Below are 11895 nucleotides of genomic sequence, written 5' to 3' on the forward strand. Positions count from 1 at the left end.
CCGTTTGGTTCGGTTTACTTTGGTTCGGATCTTTGTGAGTTTCGGTTCGGATATTTGCGGGTTCGTTTTGGGTTTGAATTCGAATAACGCAGTTATTAATAATAGTGATAATTTGAAAATACCTTATTCGTGATTTGAATTTTGAAAATTGCACCCTTATTTTTTATTTTTGAAAATTACACTTTCTTATATATGAAAAGGCAGTTTAATCCTAATTTAATATAAAATAAAAAACTAAATAAGTTTAATCAAAATTATTTATGTTTGAAATAATTATATATTTGAGAAAAATACATGTCAATGATTTAAGTGTTTTTAAATTACCAAATAAATAAATTTCTGAAATAACTTAAATAAAAACTTACACAATTATGTTGCAAGCAACAATTCTATTCATCATGCTACATACAAACTTTTTAGCATTATATATTTGGTCAATATTTTATAACTATATTTTTGCTATACCTATATTTAGTTTGTAAAACAAAAACTCACGACTAAGAAACTGATGTTTACGAAGTTAATAAAACAAAAAACTCACGATTCCAAAGAAGTTACTAAGATTTTTATATAACTATAATCATCTTTAATTACAATTTGTCACGATGTTCTTGTGGCATTCATGAAGACCGTCTGTGTTTTATTTCTTCTTCTGAAGTACAATACCAACTGTTAGTGGGTGTTATTTTTAATAGGTATTAGTTTATTGGATGTTTTCCAACATATTTACGTAGATCATACTGTAAACACATGAACAAATTGATATCATATTTGTATACTTGGATGTTGTGGTGTATGACAGATCATTCGTATGAAGAATGTTTGCGTACTTCCAAATATTGTAAGAACAATGTTATGCTCCATGTTCATGCCGTTTTTCAGTGGCAGTTTCTGATTTTTGATGATTATTCCTATTTTTTTGAGTTTGCGTTTTCTATGCTTGCATCTGCGATTACTTCAGGATATCACTCCTAAAATTAAAACTTCAGCTTTTACGGATGATTCAGAGGACAAATCGAGATTTAAACGCCGATCCAACGGTTACGACGAGGGGAACGATTACGGCGGCAGTGAGGACGAGATCACGGCAGAGGAAGGCGGTGGAGACGAAGAAGAAAACGAAATATAGTCAATAGGGATAGGATGCTCATTTGAATAAGTCAAATTGTGGGGTGATAAAAAAAAGTGTATAAACCTAAATATGATATAATGTTAATGTAGTGAGTGCAAATACTCTACAAAGAAAAAAATAGAAGATATGTTTTACATAAATGGAGACTACAAGAAATAGGAAGAATATACGAGGAAAAAGACGCTTATTTTGTTTATTTCAAAAAACACTAGATCTAGTAGTATTGTTTCAAAATAAAAATCACATTCTTGTGAAATTGTTAGTTTACATATTTAAATAAAATTATGAAAAAAATAATTATATTACAATACTTTTAAATATCCAGATTGGGCAATTTAGTCAATTTACACATATAAAAGTGTAGTTTCCAAAAATAAATAAATAATGGTGTAAATTTCAAATTAAAATCTCATACAAATGTATTTTTCCAAAATATCCCTTAATAATAATGCTCTAAAAAAATAAAATGCAAATAAGACTCTTATATATTTGCCGCTTATTTAAAATATACAGTAGACTTAGAGATTAGTCGTAAGTCAAGAACAAAATTCCTAAATATATCTGTCGTGCCCGACGGTCACGTAGGAACATGGTAATGACGACAGAGAAAAATGCTTTTCTCACGAAATCCTGTCAGTGTTATGGGTGACGACGTTAAGGGGAAGACATTAGAGTATCCTTTTCTTTTCCCTTAAATTATTGTAAGTTAATTTTATTAATTTTTTTTAAAAAAATTTGAATTTGTTTTAAATTTTCTTGATAAAAAAAATACGTGGTCCCAGTTTAAATAACCAAAAATTGGATTCCATGACGTGGTGGTAAGATGCCGTGCCACAGTGTGGAAAAAGGGAACCTTCGCCTATGGCAGCAAAATATTTTTAAAAATTGAGGGCATCGTCTATTAATATGAAAGGCATGATTTTATAAAAATTTGAGTTAACGATCAAAGTACTATAACAATTAGGACTTTGAAAACATGGTTATAAATATATGGGTTTCCTACGCATGTAGACAATTGTTAATTGTTAAATATTAAGAGTAATATGATATAGGATTAAAATTTTGAATGCCTTTTTTGAAATATTGGAAAATAAAGTTGATAACAGTTACAAAAAAAGTTGATGCATCTTTTTTATATTTATTCAATTATTCTATTATAGCATATCCTATCTTAAAAAATAGTTCTAAATTTTAATAATACATACTTTTTTAATATTTTTTTAAAAAAAAATTGAAACACTTTTTTGAAACACAAAAGAATATTGTTGTATAATTGATATTTTGTTTGTTAGTTTAGTTATCTATATTTTCTTCCCTATTATAATGTATATGTATTATTATTTTTATTCTAGATTTTTTACGATTCGCTTCTGGCAACCAAAAATGTTTGCACGGCTTTCGACTAGAAACTACACTGCTTGAGGATTTGAACAACCAAATTCTAAATTTTCAATTGGTTATTTTATTACTTTTCCTTAGCTAGCCTAGTTTAGTTGTATAAGATTCGAGTTCAAGTCAAAATATATATTTTTATCGGGAAAAACCCTTAGCTTTCCGTCATTCTGCCGGATATTTATTGATTAATAAATATTTTCTGTGTTTTAAAATAATACATATAAAAAGTTAAGGGATAATTTGAAAAATACTCTATTAATAGTATCAAATTTGAAAATTATACTTTATTTTTAATTTTTTGAAAACTACACTTTATTAAATGTGAAAAGACATTTTTAACCAGATTAGAATTTCAGTAATTACAATATAAATCTGAAATTAATAACGATAAATAATATTATAATTCTATATGTTTAAGATAATATGTGTGAGATTAATTCAATTAGACATATATATATATATATATATATATATATATATATATATATATATATATATATATATCAATATGTTTTATTTTTAATTTCTCGTGCAAAGTTTTAAAATCTAAAGAAAGCGTATGTGTTATTATGGACTAATATTTCAGAATAATTTGAAACCTGAAACATAAGTTATCATCCTTCACTTGTTCAAGAAAAGAGAGCACAACGCCTACCACATTAACTCGTAGTGAGTTATCATCACTGAAGTACGGAGGACTAAAAGTGGAAATCCAAGATATCTTTGGAACTGAATCTACGATTCTTTTTATATATTCACCGAGCACGAGCTAAAGCAACCAACCAAAAGACTACGATCAAGAACTTTTATCTCTTAATTGCTAGAATTATATTCCAAAACCATTGTTTCACGTTAACTCTTTGTCTCATTCCCGAATTAATGTTTGTCATGAAACATTAGGTGTATGCATCGATTGAATCTGATATTTGAATCAAGTTTTGACAGTGTCTCTAAGTGGATACACTAGGAGAATTTGGAAAGGCGAGCAGATCTTTCAGCATAAGAACATGGATAAACAAATTGTTAAAGAGACCAAAAGAAGTCAGGATCTCCTAAGAGAAGTTACTAGCCTAAAATAGGAAAGGGTTTCACCAAAGTCCTCTAAAAATTAAACAAAAACAATATCATTTATTAGGTCTCTAATGGAGAACGTAAACATATATGTTTCTTCAAAAAAAGAAGAATGTAAACATATGTTGGGTGAAATCACGAAGAAGAAAAACCAAATCACCTTTTACGAAATCGAATTACACTTAAAAGGATTGGTGAAAAATTAACAAACCTCTGAATGAGAAGGAGAATTAAGTTGAAACTAGAAAAAGAAAAATGTTTGTAACACAAAAAGAAAAGAGAAAAAATGTTTTTGAAAAATGGAGAACAAAGTATCAAAAAGAAGAAAAGGAGCTCGACGAGGTTCACTTGTTATTTTTTTCAAAATAAAATAAAATATTTAAATATAGCAAAATATATATTGTGTAAATATTGTAGATATTTTTTTTCTTAAAAAACTTATTCTTATTGAAACTGTTAATCTTAATATTAAATAAATTATAATGACATAATATTGATAATAATATTGAATATTCAGAATGGATAATTTAGTAAATTCATATATACGAAAGTGTATTTTTCAAAAAACTTATATGATGGTGTAATTTTCAAAATAAAATCTCGAATAATAGTATTTCTCCAAATTTTCCCAAAAGTTAAACTTATTAATAAAAAAATAGAGTTTGATTCAAGCATCTACGCGAAAATTTGTTTTACTTTTTATAAATAATTATTTATTCGTCTAAGTAATAATGTATATTTTAAAGAGAAATTCTCTATTACAAAAATTTACCGCATTAAATAAATGTCTAATATGACATTTATAAACAGAATAATTTTATAATTTATATTAATTAATCTTTTTTTTTCTTATAATCTGAATCACCCACATTTTTAGAATGTAATTCGTACATCCTCACAAATTTAATTTAATTTTTATTTTTATTTGTTGATCAAAATTTATGATAATGTTAAATAAAATTTAATTGTTATTTTTATTAATTATCTATTACTAATATAACATTAATATATCTAAATTAATTTTTGTCATGGTTTTAAGGTTGTTTCCGCAATCAATATATCATTATTTGTTTTTCATGTTTAGTAATTAGTTATTTTAAATTTATGCTCTAACATTAATTAATTTAATAATAAATTTAAGTATGTATGTTATGTGCTTGTTTATTTTGACAAAAATAAAATAAAAATACTAAAACTCATGATTAGGTAATTTCTCAGTGACATTAAACTGTATTTAAATAAGTTTTAGTTTAGGATCAATTTAAGAAATTAATTATTAAATAATGAAAGGATAAAAAAATATTTAAATGGTTAAATTATTGATATTTTATTTTTACTTTTATTTTAATATGATAGGTATTAAACTTATTTATAAATACTACGTTTTATCATTTTATATTTCTTATACTTCTAAAACAATAAGACTTCAAGAAATATAATTAAGGTTTTTGAAATTTATAATTTTTTATTATTAGTTGACAAAAAAATATATTAGAAATACAAAATATATATTTTTTAAATAAATTTTTTAGAACGTGTATCTTTTTAGAAAAAAGGAGTACATTAAATCATAACACTGTGTTCATGCTTATCGAAGGAGTAAACGATGTAACTACTTACCATTAAATTAATACTCTCACCAAAATCTTTGAACTTTTTTTTATTATTCAAAAACTTTTTTGATAAACGTATACATTTTAAATATTCAATGAAATTCTAATTTATAAGGTTCCAATCATATGCTAATAATCTACATTTTTTAAAACTAAAGTCATCTTTGCGCACGAATCATACTAATCTTCTCTTTTTTTTTTTGTAGTGTTCTAATTTTATCGAATGTCCTTGAAAAGCCGCTAGTCTACGGTTCTTCGTTAGATCATCTTCTTACCATTTCCAATGGTTTATTCCATTTTTTACTCTAAACTAGAATAACTCTATAATAGAGTTTGAGTTTATTCCAATAATACTCTATTTTAAAGTAGAAAATAGAGTGATGAACAAAAAAAAACAAGTTACTCTATTTTGTTTTTTTGACAACAAACATTCAGAGACTCATGTAGACTCTGTAAACCAAGGCGGCAACTCTGCATCTATGTGTATTACGAAAGACGGCTAAATCTGAGGACTGCGTACCAAGCGATCCGCCTTTATGTTTTCCGTCCTAGGTACATGAACGATATCTGAGATGGTGAAGCTTCTTCTCAAAAGCATAATGTCTTCCAGGTAGCTTTCAATGCTGCCCAATCCTCTGATTCTGAAACGATCTTCACCACTTGAGAATAATCTGTTGCAAACGTCACCCAAAACTGTCTTAAATTCTTCATACATTTCATTGCCCAAATTAATGCCTCTATCTCCGCATGATGAGGAGAGAAACATGCCCTTACATTCCTTGCCCCCTAACAACCCGTTGAACCCTGGTAGTGTATTGTACCATCCTTGTCCTGAAAATAAGTTCTTATCTTTCTAGGAACCATCTGTAAAACGCCATCTTCCTGTAGTTCCAGAAGTAGATCTGATCTGTATATTTTGTCCCAACCTCGGATTATTAATAATATGTGTCTCAGCCCAAAGTTTTGATTCCAATTCTGCTAAGTTGAGTGTTTCCTTCGGATCGATATCAAGATTACTGAACAACTTATTATTCCGGCCCTTCCAGATGTACCATAATATCCATGTAAACTGATGGTCTTCCATTTTTGGATTAACCCTCCAAAAAAGATGGTCCATGTTAGCAAAAAGAGAACCCATAGGGAAGAGATTTGGATTCGATGGGATCTTAGATAGTACCCACACTTGACGTGCCATGAGACATTCAAAGAACACATGATCAATTGATTCCTATGAATCTCCACACCTTGTACAACAAGAATCTCCTTGTATTCCTCTCGCCTTTAGATTTTTTGTTACCGCTATACAACCTGTCAAAAGTTGCCATAAGAAATGTTTTAACTTTGGAGGACATTTCACTTTCCAGCAAAATACCTTCGGTGTATCCACATTTGTTCCATAAAATTTTGGTAGTTTTTCCTTATCATGATATATCCTTTCTACCTGATACCCTGATTGTACCGTATATTTTCCATTATTAGTAAACTGTCATCCATTCCTATCTTCTATCTGATTCTTACTCAAAAGAATACTTTCAATCATTTTTGCATCTTGGGGTTCCACCAATGTCCTCATAGCCTGTAAATTCCATGTTCAGGATTCCTGATTAATGAGAGAATCTACTGTGAGATCCGAGTAATTATTATGAAAGTTTTTGTTAGCTGGTCTTGGGTGAGTGAATGGGATCCAAGGATCATTCCATACTGAAATAGATGACCATGTTCCAACCCTTTTGATTAGTCCTTTGCAAACTAGAGATTTAGCAGAGATAATACTCCTCCAGCCGTATGACAAGGAATATGAGCGAATCGGTTCCAGAGGTGAAGCATTCCTGAAGTACCGTCCTTTAAAAACTTTAGAAAAAAAGTATTGAACAAGTTACTCTATATTTAAAGTAACCATGTTTTTTACTCTTTTATAGAGTGAAAAATAAGGTATTATTAGAATATTTTTATTCTAAATTCTATTTTAGAGTGAAAAATAGAGTAGAGTAGAAGATGTCCTAAAAACCCTAGTTTTGAATATCACTTTCTTATTGGGGATGATTGGTTGGGGCTGTAGATGCTCTGGACAGCCAAAATTTAGTCTACAGCTATATATTTCAACCAATCGAGCTTTGCTTTCGTTAAAAAACTCACAGCAAAAAAATCTCTGCAAAATCAAAATATGGCTGTAGAGAGCTTTATTTCCAAAGCAAAAAATTAGTGCTTTAGAAATCTACATCAATGAAAGCTACAGCAAATAAATCTACAGATTAAATTCTACATCAAAAAATATAAAGCTACAGCACTTACCAATCATCCCCATTATCTAAGAATATCTACTTAAGATTTCTTTTCACTATCGCTTTATTATTATTATTATTATTGATATTAATATTAAGAAGTAGATATTGTTAGAAATTTTGGATCCTTTAACATCTCAGTTTTATCATATTATCCATATGTATATATATATACTGGAATCAGTGGTATATATTATCAGTATAAATGAATAAATTAAGATGATGTGAAAGGCTTTTTGATTCAGTCAATAGTCTAAAAGATTTGCATAATTTTTGAATTGCACTCACTGTTGTTTTATTATTTTTTGTGGAAAACAAAAAAATTTGGTAAAAACGGATCAGACTAAGCGGATAATATGGTACGGTATATTCAAGTGTGGTTTTATAGGATACACAAGTTGTTATTAAAGTTTGAATGATAACAAAGTGATATGCCCTGTGGAACAAATATTTGAATGATAAAAGTTATAAATAATATGGATTATAATAGAATTAATTAAAAATACAACAAAAGTATAATAATTATTTAGCTGTATAATTATAAATAGTTATTAAGATAAATTTGTTGTAAACATAGTTATATTCTCAAATAAAATTAATACTTCTATAGTTTCAAAATTTTCTAAATTAAACTTATATATATATATATATATATATATATATATATGTATATGAGTATATCATGTATATACTATACAAAATCAAAAATATCTTCTAACCACACCATTATTAAGGTATGTACGTTTAAGATATAAATAACAAACAGCTTATTTGTTTTATCTGTTTAGGTGTGGTTCTAATGATTTGACAGTCCCGCATATTTGTTTTATCTGTTTAAATGGATACATTTGTACTTTTTTCATTATGCACTTGAGGCGCTATAAACACTCATATCCTAAAACTTATGTATGAATGGAGATCAAAATGTATCCGCTGTATTGCGACATTGCGTATACATAGTCCACTTAAGACATCGATTATATTAAAACAGAACTCACAACTTCTCTTCATGTGTAATTTTTTTAAAATGGATCTTCTCTAGAAAATTATATTTCATTTAATTCTAATTAACATAATGACATCATTAAGATATCACATCTTAAATAATTGACATATATAACAACTCACCTATAAAATTGTCTTATTTTTTAATTATAAAAATATATTGAGAAAAAAATCTACAAAATCATATTAGATATTTTAAATATTATTATAAAATGAATCATTTATTAATTTCGTGATTAGTACTCTAATATTATTATAAATTAATGTTAGTTAAGATTTTATTATAATAAAAATTGTATAATATTTTCTTCAAATTTCTAATTATAGTCTATATTATCTATTAAAATAGAAGTAATGAATTCTTACATGTATTGTTTTATAATTTGGACCATCCTTTAATTTTTAATTAAATATATTTTATTAAAACTAATAATATATAGAATCTTTTAACTACCTTAATCACAATATCTTTTGATATTTTTTTATTTTAAATATAAATATATATTTTAAAAGTTCTAACAAGTCTATTTAAAAGATTTTAACAAGATCTTAATTTTTAAAAATTATATGTAAATATTTTCATTAATTTCGAAATTAGTTATGAAATAATATCATACATTTATATATGTTATAATAATAAAATATAGATTCTATCATTTTATCAATTATATAATCATAATCAATCATTTAAAGAGAAATTATTAATTATTATATTGTGCTAAATATGATTAAATTATATTAAATTATTAATTTTATATATTTTATTTTTTGTAAGTATTTATATTCGAAATGTAATATGTAGGTAACACATGTTAATATTAGAAAACTATATAATAGACGTATATAAATTAACATGTATTTCGACAAAGTTAATAATACAAATCATTTATGCATGATATCTTTTTATTTTAAATATAAATATAAATAAATATATACATATATATATATAATTGTTTTAACAAATCATTTGAAATATTATAACATTATGTTAATTTTCAAAAATTTTATGTGAATATTTCAACTAATTTCGTAATTAGCAATGAACTATTATTATGCATTTTTATATATATATACATATATATATATATATTTAGTTATCATTTATAAAATAAAAAATTACCTTTTTATCATTTTATAATAATAATAGTTCATATTAAATGAGATTATTATATTGAACTAAATATGATAACATTATATTAAATTGATAAATTTGTAAAAACTGTTTTATAAATATAAAATATTTATGCTAAAAATATAATACGATGGTATAACGACTTAACATACAAAAACTATATAATACATGTATAAAAATCGACATATCTTAGACTTTTGTATATATAATAATATATTATCTGAAAGAAATAAATGTAAAAATATTGCTAATAGAAAATTTAGTTTTGAAGGTCGGTGGGTCAAAACTGAATAAAAATTTAATACAAAAATAATATTTAATATTTTCTTAATGCATATATTAATTTGTTAAATAAATATATATACCATAAATGATGTAAAAAATATTTATGTATATAAAATAAAAATAAACACCGCACGGTTGTGCGGGTCGAAATCTAGTTCATAGGTTATAGTGTGAAACAGTTACATTTAACATAGTGTGATGCTATAACTACGAAATACCTTTTTGAATTAATTTAGTTAGTATTTTTTTTTAACGCTGATTTATTATGAAATTACAATTATGAGAAATATTACATAGACGATCCGACAACCGACATACTACTTGCCTTATAAAAATCTACGTCTAACTGCATCATCTGAGCCGTCCTACGAAAATCACGACTGACCAGGTTTACTTACACCATGTTGAAGATCTCTTGTAAGTATTTCCTCCGTAACCTGCATAATTATTTAATAAATCGTTTTCTCTGGGAATTGAAACCTGAACCTGCTGGTGTAGAAGCATTAATGAACCTTTCATCAAACCATTGGACTAACGGGGCTTCCACAAAAATAAATATATGTTAGTGTTTAAGTAGTTTAATTAAATATATTTGTTTTCACAAAAATAAAAACAAATTGTATTTTGTGTAATTATGTTATTAAATTTATTTATCTTAAAATTTTATATGTTTTCTAAATTTAGTTTTTTGAACAATTAAAACTGATTTAAAATACAACAAATTACGGAAATAAACACTAAAAACAGAAACAGAAACATTGATACAAAAAATATAATTTTGAAGGCATAAGATAAACTTAAACAAAAATCTAATAGCCTGAGAAATAATTTTTACCTCTGTCCAACTAATTATAATACGAAATTCAATCTTCTTGATCATTGGTGATATTTGATTTTTATCTTGAATTTGTTTACTTATAGATGATGTTCCTTCAGTTTGATCTATTTGGTATTAAGATGTTCGATATTGTGATCCATGATATTAATATTGGATACTTATTATGTGTTCTTAAAATTGGTTTGTTTGTACTCGTTTTCTCAAAATTTATATATTTTGTATACCAAAAAACAAATTTATATATTTTTTTCTTTTTACCTTCGATATATACTCACGAAACACTAGATGAGTTATAAAGTTTAGTTGTAGAATTTAAATCTGTGAATTACAATTAATGTATATGTTATAAGGATAATGAGTATTTATCGGAACATTAAATAACTAAAAGGATTTTTGATTTAATACTATAGTAAAAATTTATTGTGATAGTTGGTATTATAGTTCGAGAAGTTCTTTTAATACTAAACTTGTATTCAAATGTATATTTTTGATACTCACTCCACTTCAATATAGTTGATATTGTAGGTGATTATTGTTGTTTCATAATAGATTATGTTTTTACATATCTAGATAACTTTAACTTTATCAAAAACTGTGTAGCCAATTTTGTTTTTACTATGTTTATTTATAATTAAAAAAATTAGTTTAAAATTATTTTTTCAATATTTTTTAAATTATATTAAAAAAATATTTTTTTAATATGTATGTAAAAAATCAAAACTTCATCTATTATAAACGAAATCTATTAATAAAACGAAGGGAGTATTAAAATAGGGCTATGGTGGGAAATGATTTACAATACCATTTTCTAGCATTTATTATGACTTCCATAAAATCTTACTGGATACCTTAATGATGTCCCCCTCTATTTCTTTCTGCCCCGCTGTTTCACAACCTTTTGGCTGTTGTTTAAGAAACTATATGCTGACATAATTTTGTTTTTTTGCTAAATTGTAAATGTCATTAATTAAAATAAGCATTTTATCTCTACAAAGGAAAATACTTTTATATACATTCTTTCTTGGCAAAAATTAAATAAAAACAAGAAAGGATATAGTTGCTAGCTAGACTATTGGTGAGAATTAGAAATCTTATCCAAAAGGCCATGAGGTTGGTGAATGAGCGCTTGTTGCGCCTTGTAG

Source organism: Brassica napus, chromosome A6, assembly GCF_020379485.1.
Source record: "Brassica napus cultivar Da-Ae chromosome A6, Da-Ae, whole genome shotgun sequence".
Taxonomy (NCBI): Eukaryota; Viridiplantae; Streptophyta; class Magnoliopsida; order Brassicales; family Brassicaceae; genus Brassica; species Brassica napus.